Raw genomic sequence first — 17,187 nt, forward strand, 5'->3', positions numbered from 1 at the left:
ATTTCTGTTAGTTCACCTTCAAGACTCATCTGAATGCCCAAGAGGAAGACCATTGGGATTATTTTTTCAGTATTTAAACCTTGGGGGCACTGCATGCCCCACTGTTGTCCCGACAACATACTTTTTCTGGATATGGCTCTGTGAGTGAAATAAAGCTGATTTGAAACTGTGCGGGTGCCTGGTGTTGTTTGCATCCCTAAAACCAGCAACAAGCAATGTCAGGCGAGCTGCAGCAATGACTCAGGCTTCTCTCTGGCAGCCTAGCATGTCTCTTCCCAGAAGACCTGAAATACATGGCTGCTTCTGGCCAGGCTGCTGGTTGCCTGTCGGGATTAGAGAGGGAGAGAAAGCCTGCTGTTTTTCAGGAGCCAAGACATCGTATTTAGATTGCACAACCCCAAGTCCAAAAAAGATGAGACGCTGTGTAAAATGTAAATAAAAACAGAATGCCATGATTTGCAAATCTCATAAACCCATATTTTATTTCAAATCGGACAGAAACAACATATAACATGTTGAAACGTAGACATTTTACCATTTGGTGGATAATATTGGCTCAATTGAATTTGATGGATTCTATTCATCTCAAAAAAGTTGGAGCAGAGGCAACAAAAGGCTGGAAAAGTCATTGGCATGAATCAAAAACAAGTGGAGGAGAATTTGATAACTAATTAGGCTAAATCAGTAGCAAGTCAGTAACATGACTGGGTTCTGAGAAGCAAAGCAAGGGACGAGGCCAAAGGTCAAAAACTGATGCTCATGATCTACCTGACATCACTGTATGGGCTCAGGAACACTTCCAGAAATCACTGTCTGTGAACACAGTTCAGCGTGCAATCCACAAATGCAAGTTAATGGTGTATCATGCAAAGAAGAATCTTCATCGTCATATTTATTTTATTTGCGGTTGCACATATACAAATAGAACTAATTACACACAAATATATATTGTACAATAACTGAAAAAAGGAAGAGGCAGAAGCTCATAGCTCATCTTTGCCTATTCTTGAATGAAGCCAGATGTGAACCATCATCTTCTGGGCCAAAGCTCATTTAAAATGGTCTGAGGCAAAATGGAAAACTGTTCTGTGGTCAGATGAATCAAAATTGGAAATTCTTTATGGAAACCATACACACCCTGTCCTGTGGACTAAAGAGGACCGGGACCATCCAGCTTTGTTATCAGTGGACAGTTCAAAAGCCTGCACCTCTGATGGTATGGGGTTGCATCACTGCCTTTGGCATTGGCAGCTTACACATCTGGAAAGGAAACATCAATGCTGAAAAGTACATAGAGGTTTTGGAGCATATGCTCCCATCTAGAAAATCTGCATTTTTCAGCAAGACAATGCTAAACCGCATACTGCATCCATCACAACAGCATGGCTTCGCAGGAGTCAGGGTGTTATACTGGCCTGCCAGTAGCAAAGTCCTAAGGACTGTCGAGCAGCTAGAATCGTGCATCAGACATGAATCTGGCAACATTCCTCTCCTAAAACTTCAGCCACTGGTTTCCTCACTTCCCAGATGTTTACAGATAGTTGTTAAAAGAAGAAGGGATGCAACACAATAGTAACTATCACCCTGTTCCAACTCTTTGTGTTGCTGCCACAAATTCAAAATGAGCTCATATTTTCAATGAAATGGTAAAATGTCTCTCTCACATCTGATATGTTGTTTATGTTTTATTGGGAATAAAATATGGGTTTTTGAGATTTGCAAATCAATGTATCCTGTTTTTATTTACATTTTACAAAGTGTCTCAATTAATTTGTATTTGGGGTTGTACATAAGAAAAGATGGAAATAAAAGCAGTGAATTGCAGGCAGACTCCTTTTCAAAGAGGGGCCAGTGAGGAGCTTAATTTATAGCTGAGCTATAAACTTCTTTCGCTGTCAACAACAGCTTGTCAGTAAGTTGGATGAGATTGATATTGAAAATTACTCACAAACTTTTTAGAATTAGGTATTATTCCTCAATTGTCATTTACAAGCCATACATGAAAGGATAAAAACAGAGCAACAGCCTTAAAAAATGTATTTTAACTGACTGACTGGATTCACTTGGGAAAACACTATGTCAGATCCAAAATGCTTTTTCACCAAATTCAACCTGATAGCCCCCAAGAATCATTACTGACTACAGCTGGACTATAACTGTACTTTCATAAATCATATTGGGTCAGCTTTCACACCTTGTGTGATATACAGTGTTAAAATAACAATTCCCCACATCTGTCAGGCCACGATTGGTGTAATATAGTGTTAGCTGTTGGAAGAAACTGTTGAAAAAAGCAGTGCCAGTAAAGAAATGTGGCATAGAACAAATTAGTCCTACATTGTCAACTTTGCAACCTACTCATGATTTTTGTGGTACACTCAAGGACTTTATGACAGAGCCCTGAAAGTCCTCTTCCAAAGTTCACTTGAGAGGACATTTGGAAATCTTGAAGCATGGCTTGCTGTTTTGAAGAGAATCATGAAATGTCAGTTTAGTCACAGAGACTACTCTGACATTTGATGGCATGGAGAAATTTGTGCTCCAATATCATGTTGGCTAGGATTCTACTGAAAAAGCATGTTTAATGAAGGACTGGGTTGTCTGGCTGATTATATCATGTGAGTTAGAACTAAGTACTTCTGTTCCTTTATTTGAGAGCAATACTAAGGCTCACAATTAGGGCAAAACAGGCTTAAAGCTTTGCCTGCTCTGTGCCAGCCTCGATGCCTTAGACTCCGCTGGAACGTGTGGACCGGAAACACACCAACAAGGTCCAAAAAAGGGGCTGCTTTGTTTCCTCAGTTGCTGAGCAGCAAGGAGTCACCATGTTGCCTAAAGCACCATGTCAGTGAATTTAGCAGTGCCACCTCCTGTTCTGACCAGCCAGACAGGCTGATCACCACAAAGTTTCCTCTGAGTCCAACAGAATCAAAGATAAAACTAATAATGCAAAGAGCTCCATTAATTTGAGCAGCTTAAGCTTGCTGGCCATAGATGGTGGGACACCACCAGGGGAGCAGCTGTGTCAAGCCAGGTTGATATCGTTCAGGTTTGTTCATTTTGTCTACTCTGCATTAGTGTTCCTCAAGTTCTTGCAGACCACAAATCACTAAAGCAAAACCTGCAGTACTTACTACATGAGCTGTGTCTTGAACAGCTTGGCAGAAAATCTCACCTTAGAATCATCTTTGCTGTATCAGGAATTTTAACGCTTGTATTGAATATGGCAATCAACAGGGCTCCAACCGCACATAATTTCAAATGCATGGTTTCCACCTTGGCCCTGTGATGGACTGGCGACCTGTCTAGGCTGTACCCCGCCCCTCACCCAATGTGAGCTGGAATTGGTTCCAGCAGCCCCGCAACCCAGAAATGGAAAAGCGGTAGAAGATGGATGGATGGATGGTTTACATCTTAACCACTCTATTACCCCAGCGCTAAGGAGGCATTTCTGAAATGCTGTATAAGTCTCATTTCTGGCAATAACATGACTAATAAGACTCATGTCTAAACCCTATCCAATCTTGTCCCTTCTCTGTAACTGATAAGCTGATAACTGGTAAACATTTTGCTTATTCACAGAGGAGGTTCCCTGATAACTTTATTCACATTTCCATCGAAATGTCACACTGATCATTTTAGGGCTAACCTGTGAAACAAACTGTAGAAGCTGGTGAAGCCTTATGAGTAGACAGTGAAATTCAAATAATGTTTGAAATGACAAAGCTGATTTAATATTGAAAACAACACATTTGCACAACTCACTAGCAGCCTCTGTGGTCACTCACAGAAAGTTTGAGAAAGACTAAATTTAAAACATGATATTTTGATTACAATTTGAGAAAAGCTGCTCTCCATACAACCGCTGAACACCACTGATCACCCACTAGAGTACTGGCCTGTAGTTAACTTTCCCCACCGTGTACACAGACTCTCCAGATTACAGTGTTTATCAGCAGCCTTACGCTTTAACCAGCTGCTGAAACGGCTGAGGCCTGCTCCCAAACACCATGATGCCACAGGTCACAGGTTAAACCTCTGTACAAAGCTCAGGAGACCATCAACACATTAGATTGTGGTTTCAACTCCACTGCCACAAGCCCTCCAGCTATGGGACCCACAAGAACATATTGTACTGAAGTTTTTCATGCCACTAACAAAGGCTGTCAATGTAGGGAGTTTTTTCTGTAATGTTTCTCAGTGGTGGATGAGATGCATGTCTCTGCCTATACATGACACTGGAACATGCTAACCTCACAGGGTCAGGCCATCTGTTCAAAAGAGGGGCTCTGTGTTGAAAATGTTGTCAAAATGGTGGCACAGGTTCCAACAACAGAGAGGTGGGCTGTGGCGTATGAACCGTCATGCTGCATTCAGGCTGTTGTCCAAAAAAGAATGAGATGTAGGGCATGGGAAAAACACTTGAACCTCCTTTTCTTTGCTTCCTGTCACAAACAGAAAAAGCAAAGTGCATGAACTCTGCAGATGAGCCCTTTAATGAAGGATGGGCGAAGTTAAGAGCTGGTTTGAGTTGGACTCAACAAGGTAAGGTGAGAGATTGTCTCGATATTTACAGAGAGGAGCTCCTTAACACTATACATGAAATCCAGTTCTGGTCAATAGCTCATTGGGCTCCAGAACACATTGTGCTGAGAGAAAGACACACTGAATAACTGGGCAAAATAATTAATTCACAATTTCAGAGTTGCAAACTGATTCTTCTGCAGTATCTGAAACACAAAGTGAGGATAAAAAAAAAGCAGCATTAAAACAAAAAGAAGAACTTATTCACTGGTTTATTAGTTACCAATATTACAGCAATGCAAAACTGATTTTAACTTTCATTAAAGTCAGACTTGTTGCATGAATGTTGTATAACATGCATTAGTTGTATATGTGTGTATGTGCATGTAAATTCACAATTTAGTTTGGCTAAAAGTATATGCGAGCAAAAAGCTGCAGCTTCTACAGTGCCTTGGTTTCAGAGCCTGGCCCATCCATTTAAGTCTCATTGCAAAATAGAAAAAGTAATCACATTATGTTGTAGCATAGCAATCCGTGAAGGCACCAGTATGTAAACTTTCTTAGGAACAGTGATGTAGGTCACTGTCACTTTAAGACAAACAGGATTTTATTAATTTATTTTATTTTTTTTAAACAAAGTAACGAGGCACAAAATGTAGATTATAACTTATCTTAAAGTTAAAACTACAATAAGGATTTGTTTTTGTTTTTTGTTTGTTTATTTGTTTTGTTTTGTTTCTTACAAGTTCTTCCTCTTGAAGTTAAGGTACATGATTTAAGCCAAGGCAAACACTGAACCTCAACTCATAGCAGTAAACCAGCTTGGCCACTGACACAGAAAATAGCAGATAGAAAGTCTCATCCAACTCTAACCAGTTTAGCTTTTCTTTGCTTTATCCTGCTGTTGCCAGTTTGATGGGAAGCATGAGGAGGAACAAACCTAAACAAGTTGAAATTATTTATACACTTCTAAAAACAGCCAATCAGTGAGCTCTCTCTTCCCATCTGCCTCCACCACCACATCATTTTATATTGCCCCAACAGCTACCACTGAGGTTTAGTTTGAGCCAAGAAAAGACTTGTCCACTGCTCTCACCCTGTGTGTCAGGGAAATGCCAGCAACATAAAGCACTAAGCGAGGACTAAAACAGAGTCTAAGCTGACCATTTATTCCTATCAAAATTAGAAAAGATTCTTAAGAGCTTGGCAAATTTGTGTTCAGTGAAGTCATTGTGACCTGGGAAATGATTTAAACTACAGAAAAATGATGTTATGACAAATATTTAGTTTAACATTGGACATAAAAGTTAACAACAACAAAAAAACTAAGTCTACAAGTAAATCTGGATCGGGCCGAATGCCCTGCTCATCACCATTGCTTGTGTCACCTTGACCGGTGAAACAATATCAACCTTCGCTATTGATAGATGCACGTACAAAATCTAGGTAAATATTTTCTTTCATTATAATCATTTAGACAAGATATCATCACTAGACTTCCCAGTGACACCAACTGAGTCCAAACTGAACAAGAAAAGCACCAATCTCTTGTTTTCACTACACAAATGTGTGAAAGACAGCAGCCCTCCATATTTCCTGGGTAACCAACAGTTACAGGAGGAAATCATCATGCATCCACTCACTCATTAGCATAACAAGCATTGCCGAGGCGCAGGCCAGCTCTGTGAACCTCAGAGAACATTGGTGCCTGAGTGAAAGGCCCCTCCACTCCAATCCACCCCTTCCGTTCTCCACAAGAAGCCACTTAACACGGCGCTTTGTCTCCTCTGACTACATTATTGATGAGAAGAACATGCAAATCAGCTCTCCAAAGCTCGGCATCGTGACAAGGCTGAGAAAGTGCCACTAGATCCCTTCATGGAGATCCATTAGCAGGATCTGGGTCAGTGTTAATCAAGCACCTCAGAGCAGGAAACCAATACAAGGTGGCCAAGCACGAACAATGCAACTTTGGCGATTTGGACATTACAGGAGATGATCCTCAGATGCCATTGATGGGAGATGTTTGAGATGCTTGATAACATTTAGTGTCTGACCATGAGCAGGTTGTAGCCTTTGTTGCACCTTTAGTTACACACGGCAGAGTTAGCTCGGTTCTTTAATTGGGCTACAATGGTTGAACAATTTATTCAAAAGTTGATGGGCCTTAAAAAAAATCCGCAACAGCACTTGCAGAAAAATGTCGTGAACTAAATATCAGTGATCTTCGACTTTGGGTCCCATTTGAACACACAAAAAAAATTGTCAAAACATCACTTTGGGCTTCTTGTTTAATTTATTTGTTTGCTTGTTTCCTTAAATCAATTCATTAAAAATCTGCATCCCATTCAAAATAAATACTAATGATTAGTTATTGCACAGATTCGTAAATTTCTCCCCAAAATTTAAGGAATATTTTCCACAAACATTTGACTCTGGATGGATGGCTGATAATGGATATACCATCCCTCGGAAACACTGCTGTTACAGGCAACTAAAACCCAGGTTGATATTTGTTCATGAACATGATCATTAAATAGTTTCTTTCTGTTTAAATCCCAAAACTGCAACTACATTTTAAAGTTTTAATGTACTCTAATAAAATGTCTAAAAATAACATGTTAAATTGTGTATTTTCACTTCTAAAACTTGGTCTGTTTCATATTTAAAGTTTTAAAGCAAAATTTTAACACTTGGTTCACATTTTGGTTGTTTTCCATTTCAAAATCAACTATAACGTCAACCTATTTGATGCAGAAGAATAGTTGCTTTATGGTTTAATTCTGTTTCTCTTGGTTTAAATCCCTGGTTTGTCAGTTACGCAGAGGAGAGGACCTCTGTTTGATTCAGCTGTAGGTAAATAATAAGGTGAAATAATCCAAACAAAGGTCATCGGCATTATCATGATTTGATTTGATTCGCGTCTGTATTATTCAGTGTTCAGAAGCTATAATCAGCAGCTGTTTGTTGTAAAGAGAATGAGCCTTGGAAATAATTCAGCTGCAGGTAAACCCCCTGAAACCCCCACAGCAAAGGAATCCTTCCACAAGGAACTGACAGTTATGGTGATGTTGATAAAATCTTCCATGATCCCATGTTATTTCATGATATTTCCCAAAGCTGTCTTTCTTTATTGTTTTGATTGAGAGACCTCTAGTGGCAGAGGTCACAGAATGGAACGTCACTCAGCTGAGACACTTGATAAACATCAACTTCCAGGACGAGTAGGACTTCTGCTAAAAGTGCAGTTAATCATCGTCCAAATTGCGTGATTCATGTGTGTGTGTGTCTGTCTGTGTTTGTGCTGGTCTGACTGTGTGGTCTGAGTTTTAATGAGAGCTGACAGTGAGGAATAACTGGACATTGTCAAGAGCTACTGGACAGTGAGAGAAGCTGCTCTATCCAGACAGAGAGCCAGTGGAGCAAAGCTGACTGACATGGTGAATAATTCTACGAAAAACGATTCGGATCAGTCGGATCATTCAGTGGACGCACTGGTCAGGATCCTCCTCCTTGGGAAGGTCTTGTTACAGATTTGTGAAAAGAATACAAAGGAATCATGTCAGTTATGCCCTGTTCTCTTGTCTGAGCCCCCTTGCTTTCTCTCACTCTCTCACACACACACAATCTCTCTCTCAGTGTTGTGCCGGTCCTAGAGGGCCAGAGAAACCTAATGACCAGGCTAGGAAACCAAAACCACAGATCCAGAATAAGAAAAGCAGTCAGTAGTCATTATGCTCCGTCTGGCTCATTTCATCCTCCTTTGTGAGGAATGCTTTCTTTGGCTGAGCTCTGCTCACCTACCAGGCTCTCTCTCTCCCTCTATTTTTGGCGGAAGAATCTGGGTTAGAGGTGGATCAAAGTGCACTGTCCTACGCTAAAGCCCTGGCTCACTCTTATAAAACAAATGATGTCATGGACATGCTGGTAGTGCACAAACATGATAGCAGACAGTCAGCTGCCCCCTGCCTGTGGCCCCACTCACTGTAATCAGAGTCAGGCAGCTTCTGAGTGCACCTCAGTCTGCAGGCAGCAGGTCCGCTGATGCTACACTGAAATACACTCTTATTTTATGACAGTATTTTGGTTCTTTGTTCTTTAAATACACTATGGAAACATGTCATGGAGCTACTTGGTATTTAAGCAAATAGTGTTGCAAAATCTTACCATGAGTCAGGATTATATTTCATAGTCAACACGAGAGCAGTCAGATCCTTTGTATGCTAACTTCAAGTTTTCCACTCGGGACACAACCTCACCTGAAAGCTCTGATGAGCAACTACATGCAATTCAAAGACCAACCAAGAGGCCACCCAAACATTGACCACAGACAGCTGGAAATGGGCTACAATATAATATTAATAGATTATTATCAGGCAAGTGATTGTATATGGTACATATACAATCACTTGTCCAATAAAGGGTTAAAATCTGCTAACATCAGGATTTTCTTGCTGGTGTTCTGACCGGTTCTCTGACTCGAGTCAGCAGAGTCACCAGAAACACCGCAGACTCAAATGATTTGGTTTCTGGCTTCATTCCAGTCAAAGAATTTAAGTAGTAAGTTAAACTATTGATTGATGCAGAAAGATTGGTGTGTATTGTGTTAATATTTTTTGTACTGCTTCGTGGGTGGACGTAACATGAAACAATTGAGAACCACTGCCGTAAATTCAGATGTTTCCTGTCCAGCACTGTGCTGTTGCACCATAAATGCTCCAAAATAACTTTAAAAAACACACAATCTCAGAACACTTTTACAGAAGCAGCAACCCAAGGACGGCATTCTCCTTGGATCTATTTATTTACGGCATGGCTCCTCTCAGTTGTGTATCCTCTTCCCAAAGGGAAAATCTAGTGGTACCAGAAAAGTCGATTAGCCTTTAAAACCTGCTTATACCCACAAATTTTGCTAGAGAGGAAATATTATTTAATGTTTTGGTGGTCTGAGACTTATCAGCCTTTAAAGGTTTCTGTCATTATGTTATTGAATTTATGTAAAAAAAAAAAATCATAAGAAAGGATTGTCTCATTATTCAATTTTATTTTCAAAGTATGATATTGAGTAAACTCACAGTATGATGACCAGTTCAGTGGGTGGAAAGGGAGACAAATAGCTTTATTATGTGACAGCTTTGTCTCAGCAGTAGACAGGTGTTTTTCATACCCCTGAATGCAGCACACGATGTGTCTACCTTCCTTTCTGGCTGTCCTGTGGTCACTCATCACTGAACACATCTCGATTGACAAGTGCCATTGCATTCAATCTGCACTTGCTGCTGTCGGTTTCTCTACACAACACACATCTAAAGCTTTCCACTGTGTTGAGCAGAAAGAACAGAGGAGCTGACATGTTCAGGCTGTGTGAGAAAAATTGAGTGCAATGGTGTTTACATGCATGCAGATGTCAGGAGCTGAACTCTGTGGTCAGACTTGTTCTGTTTGTATTCCATTAGCATGGATGCCACAGCAGAAAAGGGAGGAAAGGACCAGGCCACAGTGGGCTAACTCTGCTCCCAGTTTGGCTTCACCTTTTTGTCCCCTCTAATTGAAAGGACTGTGGTCAGCCTCTGGGAGGAAGCACGGAAGCCAAGTAGTACTAGGCTGGGAAACTACACACACACACACACACACACGCAGAGAAACCTACTCTCGTCACCTAAGTTGGATCCTTTCCTGTTCTCTGACTACAGGGGCTCACTCCTGTACTAAATGTTTCCATATACCACTCCCATACATTAGCATCATCATTCTAAAGCTAACAGCAGCCTGAAATATAAAGAGCATAATGAATAAAAGTTCAATCAAGAGGTTGAGATGGTCAGAGTGGTGGGTGAGTATGAGACTTAAAGTAATGAGCATCTTTCTAAAATAGCTATGTGGTTGTCAATAATGACATCAAAATAATTTATTGTTTCATTAATTCAGCTCGTTTTAGCGTTCCTAAAGTGGTAATTCTGAGAGAAGGTCACGAAGGGTCAATGTAGGGAAAAAATAGCAATAACAGAGTATCTGTGTGTAGGAGGGATACTGACACTTCATGTTAAGTGTCAGGTAAAATCCAAGCTATTCAGATCTCCAGGTAAACTGATCAATCACATGCTTTAACTGTATCTCTTTAGCTACAAGTAATGAAATTAAAAGTAATTTATTTAAAAAAAAATTAATACAAAGCCTCTGTTTGCATGTATGTGTTATCTTTTAGTTTGTTTGTTTTTTTTCCTAATCTCTGAGAGTCAGAAAGTTACTTTGATGCAAATAAAAAAGTTTGGTGTGAAGATTTGAATGTTCCTACAGTTTTATTTTTTCATGCATTGAGTGTCAAAGGTCAGTGGACTGGTTGATGGGGATGGTTGTGTTATAATTACAAAAAACATAAGTCTAATCAGTCATCGATCATTGAATTAGAATACACAGGGCAAGTTGGCAAAATTACACCAGTCAGTAAAAATTGTTGTTCACTGGCAAATCTTGCTGCTTTCAATGGAAAACAACAGATCTGATTCATCCACTTGGATCCTCCTTTTTACATGAGTCACATGACCTTATGTGTCTGACCTTAGGAAAGCCTATCATCTGAACAGCATGGCAGAGCATGTTGCTGCTGAAGGCATAGCCTCTACTTACTACCCATCTTTGGGTCACCGTCAGGCCAGCTCATTTACCTCAAAAGACCAGATCAACATTTGCCAACATGCTAGCAACAAACCAATCAGATTGCTGCAAACACTGAGTCATCATTTCTATGAGATGAGATGAGGGGGGGTGAGCGTGATTACTGTGCTTGATAAGCATTTCATAATTTCCTGTATCTCTTCATTGTTATTCATTCATTCATTCATTCATTTTCTACTGCTTATCCGTTTCCAGGTGGCAGGGGATGTTGGAGCCAATCTCAAATCACACTGGGCGAGTGCAGCGTACACCCTGGACAGGTCGCCAGTCCAAACACAAACAGCCACTAAATTCAGTCCACTGCAGGGCCAAAGACGAACAAACACACTCACACTCAGACCTACGGGCAATTTAGAGTCACCCAAACATGCATGTCTTTAGATGGTGGGAGGAAACTGGACTACCCGGAGAAAAGCCACGCAGGCACGGGGAGAACATGCAAAAAAAAAAAAAAACAACACAGAAAGGCCCCAGGCCAGGAACTGAACCCGTAACCTTATTGTGGATTAACAGAGTTAACCACTATGTCCCTGTGCTGCCTCTTCAATTGCTATATCATTTAAAAGTTTTCAAATATTTGATAAATAAAAGAAAGTGCAGGATTAAAACAGCATGACTAAAGCAGTGATCATGCTTGTTTATGTCTAAAATAGAATGATAAATCCCTTTATCCTAGCAATTATAACTTATTCATACATATTGACAAACAAGCATTAATCAAAGGAAGTATGTAAACTGTCTAACAGACACTGGGAAAGCTGAGGCAGTGAGAGTCCAGTGAGAAGACTGCAGCCTCTCTCGGAGCAATGGATGTAATGAGGGAGCATGGGAAACTGGGCAGCTGAGTGTCTCTTCACCATCTATTCATCTAAGCTTGGCTGGATGTGAAATGAGACAAATTCCTGAGTATCTCTCTTGTGTCAACTTTGCAACTGTGTGCTAAACACTGGACAGCAGCCCGCCACTCTGTCACCCCGCCAACTCCACTCCAGCCCTACCCCTCTGAGAGGAATGTGACGGCTTTGCCCCAGACACCCTTTTTTTTTTTTTAACCAATGACTGTGTGTGTTAGTATACAGTTTTCAACCCTCTAAAAACACACAGGTTCAGCAGGGGGAAGGGTCGCTGACCATCTTACATGTTGGACCGGATCTCACATTTTGAACAGTGTGTAACAGTGTATGTGTCTCTTTTTCCCTTACCAGAAACATTCAATAGGACCTACCCCGTCCCGTGCCTGTTAAACGTCCCATTGCTGCTTCTCACTTTTGAGTCACATGACAAGCCAGCACGTTTATATCTCTTAGATCAACTCATATCTGTTTGCTTGTCCTCCATTAATGCCACTGTACCTCATGCCCATCTGACTAACCAGATGACAAAATGAAACTCCTGGTGCTTTATATAACTTGGTTCTTAAAACTAAGTCTGGCTCATATACTTCCACATGTGTATGTTATCCTCCGGTGTTAACTGACAGGGAATCTTTGTACACTTCGTAGACAATTTGTACATTGTGTGTGCACCAGAACTGGTCCAGATGCAGAAAAAAGATCTGAACATCATTCTGCATATGGGGCAGACTTAGGCCATGGACCCAAAGCGTATACTGGACCAGAAGTAACAGTATGTGGCCCCAGTATAAGCCAGATGCTATTGCAGTACCTTGAAAAGCACCTTTTAAGCAAAAGCAAAAGATGGAAATGAAAGAAGATCACAGCTATTAAAGATACCGCCAGCCACCATTGGTTTCAACAGAGATCCTCCAAACATTCAAGTGGGAAACAGGGAAACACCAACCAAACAGATTAGCGCTTTAGTATTTCTTGGACATCACATGGCAGTGGACGCTTCCATCTGTATAGAAGGGTAAGAATCAGACAGAACACAGTGTATGCCTGAGCAGATTATTCTAGTACATACAGACAATTCAGAAACAAAGTGGGAGATGGTTTGAAGCACAATAGCTTTTCAAAACTTAAAACTCCAACTTCTTTTTTATCAATGACAATGCTTTTCAAGGCTTAGATGGACAATGGTAAATAGGTTTCTCATTAAGATCTTTTGCAACAAAATTAATGTTGAGTAGTTAAAACGTGTTCACTCTCATATTTCGAGGATCTGTTGAAATAGTTCCAGACCTATCCAGCAGCCAAGTACATCATAAAAGAAAATCTAAAATCCAGACAGAAAAGCCTTTCAATGTTTCAATGCCTTTGATGTTTATTTTGCTTTTTATGTCTTTGTTATGTAAAATATGTGTTGTATCTTGTTTAATCTCAGTTAATCAATAAATAAAAGCTTGATCACAAAAAAAGAAAAGCCTTTCAAAAGGTATTTACAGTGATGAAAAAATACTTCCGGAAGCAGCTCTTCCGATTTGCATCTCCATTGAGGTAGGATCCCAAGAGTTAATCCACAGTGGTTTACAATGAGTACTACAGAATGATACATTTCTTGACTCAAAGAAAAGCAAACTTCAGAATCAGAGGAGCAGCAGTAGACACATTTTAGTTTTTCTGACCTGTCAGAGCTCAGTTGGCCCTCACAGACATGCAACTCTAGTCAAACAGAGTGAACACAAAATCAAACTCAGTGGGAGTAATGAGGCTGGTCATTATATAACAACCTCCTACTGTTGTCATATAAAAGACCTTGCAGATCTGATCTCCTCTTCCTGCTGCCTCGCAGCTTCACCCAGAGTAAGAAGCCTCACCTGGGCCATGGCAGGACTTGAGAAACATCCTGCGGCGACTTGCGGTGGTCAGTGCAGAGAAGCAGAAACACAACTTTCTCTTTCTTCATAAAAGTATCTGTCTCTTCACAGCTGCCTGAGCTCATACAGTCCAACCACAGAAGAGACGCTCATGAGACAGAAGGGAGAAGGGGAGGGAGGAGGGCCAGAGGGAGGCAGGGCTTTCCTGCAACACCAAGCTGTTTGTAAAGCTGTGTTTGTAATTCCGCCTGGCCCTTCATTCGAGGTGCGTGGTGGTGCATTACAAACAGATTATAATCCTATCAGGAACATGGAGTAACTTTTCTCATACAGGATCCATCAGACCTACTTCTGTTGTTTCCATTAAATCCTAATTTGAATTCCAGCGGCTATTGACTCTGAAAACCTAAGACCTGTGCATTTCAATTCTGCCTTTCACAAAAAAGTGCATATTTTCAATCCACTTTTGAAAGTGACAACAGCAGCAACCCTGGGAAAACAGAAACCACAATGACTGATATAACAGTGATGGCACAATAAACTACCCAAACTAAGCTTAACTCCTTATGAGGGCCTAAACCCCGTATGGGACTTCTGGATCTTCTCCTTATAGAATTACTGAACCTTAGCTTCATTTCAAGCAGAATATATGTTTAGTTCCTCAAAATTGCTTTTGGATTTGAAAGAGAAAAATTCTACATTTATGGATTATCATAGAAAGTCTTACGTAACATTTGCTTTATGCCACAAACATAAAAGAGATGCTCTTGTATTTCTACATTTATGCAATTATGTCACGGTGAAAACCTAATGGCGTTTCACCTTAAATATTGTTAAAGGACATGAGATAGGAAGGACTGAAGCTCCTTTCCTCAGCATCATCTAATAATGGCTATGACTTAGATACTTCAGGACATTTCACCCAAAATCTTCCCAACTAGCTTTTTTACATTTATTTACTGTACAATCATGCACAAGGTCGAATGTCTGCTTAATTAGGTTTTGATGTTTGATGACGTTGTTACAACATCATGAATCAAGTTTTTATGGTATCAAAATGACACATAATCCTAAAGTTTAAGTCCAAAGGTGAGGCTGAAGAGATTACATTTATTCAACTTTTTCAAATTTTCATGTTCGTTGATGTTCATGTTGATTGTTGCTGACCTTTTTGCTACTATTTGCATTAAGTGTAGTTTGAAGGCTATTTTAATGTTGGAATGGCAGCTGACATTATTTCACCCACATTTCAACATTGAAGGTCAGTTGTGTGTCAGCTGGGTTTCTAAGCAAAAACCACAATTTAACCACAAACTGCTTCTAAATTCAGTTCCTTACCCACAGTCCTTTACTTAAGGATGGGATCTAATACATTTGTGTCTATAAAAAAAAAAGGAATTACATTGTAATTCCTATTTATAGCAGGAAAAAAATCTATATCACTGATACTGCTCCGGTCTATAATGTGCTACAGCTGTTTTTACAAAAACCTCACAAAAAAAATGTTGAGCTCAACATCTGACTGGATGGTTTTCTAACAAAAACATAATTTGTGCAAAGGCCCTGACACTGATAATCTGCTGTAATGTGTTGTGGACAGACACCGACAAAACCACAGAGACCCACGCTGACTCATGCTGGCCAACTAAAAGGATCCACAGAGGAGGCGACAGTTAACACTTGGCACCCATGTCGTCCTGGCAGCTTTAAATGCAAGATACCCTTTGAGATGCCTTCAAACGCAAATGGACTGCCTGCAGCACTGTGAGCAACTGCCACTGGAACCAAGACATACGGTTACCAGGAAAGAAACGGCCAGACTTCTGGATCAGATGCACAGTTGCTAGGTTTGAGGTTTTTCCTGACCGAAGTATTTTTTAACCACAAGCATTGGTTCTCAGTTCAAAAAGAACAGAAAAATAACTGTGGGAAATCGACACACCCAGATCTCTTTCAACTGATTCAAAGCATTTTATTATATTTGATGAATAAAGCAAAAGAGGGCTGACAAGTCAATATATTGTTTTCCTTTTGCTGTACAGATTGATAGCACCATTAAGATAATTTTATGCAGTACCACTTCATCTCTGCAGACAAGGAGATTACTGCCATGCCAGCGTGTGTGATCAGCGATCAAAAGGCATGACTTATACATCCATGTAATTCTTTCCCATTTCCTACACAGAAAACAGGCAACTGCTACCATGCAGTTGCTCATTTTTACGTTTTCTTGTTTCATTAACAGTTACCATGGTGATCAGGCTCACAGAGGAAATTTTTTTGTTCGGTGTGAAAGGCAAACCACTGAGTCTTTCTTCGATTTCCTTTATGTTGTCTTCCTATCAACTTTTTCCAGTATTAACAAAAAACAGAATTGACCCAGGTCGACCAATCACAGGTCTTGTAGTCACCATGTGGTACCTCCCTTCACTTAACCATGTAATGCCCCCCAAAATCCAGTTTTAGCCTGATTACACAACTCAATCACCCTTTTACTCTTACTTCATTTAGTCAGAGATTGTTTTAATGGTCACCTTTCAATGCTTTTGAGGGGAGTACTGACTAATAGAGAATAAATAAATTCGATAATAATTTTATAATTATTAATTAGAAAGTTCTGCCACTAGCTACTAGGTTAGGGTTGGGTTAGGTAGGGTTTTGAAATCAAATGGGTACGTAGGGCTTTGTATTTTTTGGTGCGTCCTGTGCCAGTTGTTTGAAAAACAGATCATCTGTCAGGGGAAGATCCAGGTCCATGAAATAAGATCATCAGATCCACTGTAGGTATTTTTGGTTTTCACACCCTTCTGAGTAAAGACACACAAACAGTGTTGTGGTACCTCTTGATTACTGTTGACATTCTTGATTATGATCTCAGTCTAACAGTCGGAAACCCAATACAATCAGCAGCAGCAGCAGGTCCAGACAAATCCTGCACTGGTTTCTGAGCTAACCAGACTCTATTCTTTGTCGCCCTGCATAATTAGGGGCATAGCATTTCCCCACTGTGTCCTCACGGTTTGGAAAGGGATGTTGGTTTTTCTCTGAAAAATCCACACTCTGTGGAATCCAGCGGGCAGGTCAGTGGCAGGAAGACTGCACAGTGCGAGACACTGAAGCTCATGTGAACACTGCTAACAATACCTTTTGGGAAAGACTTAAAAAAACCAGACTGAGCCTTCGAAAAACAAGAGACAAGTCCGGAAGGTAGGAAAAGTTTAGAGATGTGTTATAATAGTAAATATAATTGGCATAAGGTATGCACAGTTTGA

At 40.3% G+C, this 17,187-nt stretch overlaps 1 protein-coding gene across 1 annotated transcript in view; it reads right to left on the minus strand.

Moving 5' to 3' along the window:
- Nucleotides 1-17,187, minus strand: part of arhgef4 (Rho guanine nucleotide exchange factor (GEF) 4) — a 109,754-nt gene that overhangs the window by 86,601 nt on the left and 5,966 nt on the right. The window lies entirely within an intron of this gene.

The sequence above is a fragment of the Echeneis naucrates genome, chromosome 20 (assembly GCF_900963305.1).
Source record: "Echeneis naucrates chromosome 20, fEcheNa1.1, whole genome shotgun sequence".
Classification (NCBI taxonomy): Eukaryota; Metazoa; Chordata; class Actinopteri; order Carangiformes; family Echeneidae; genus Echeneis; species Echeneis naucrates.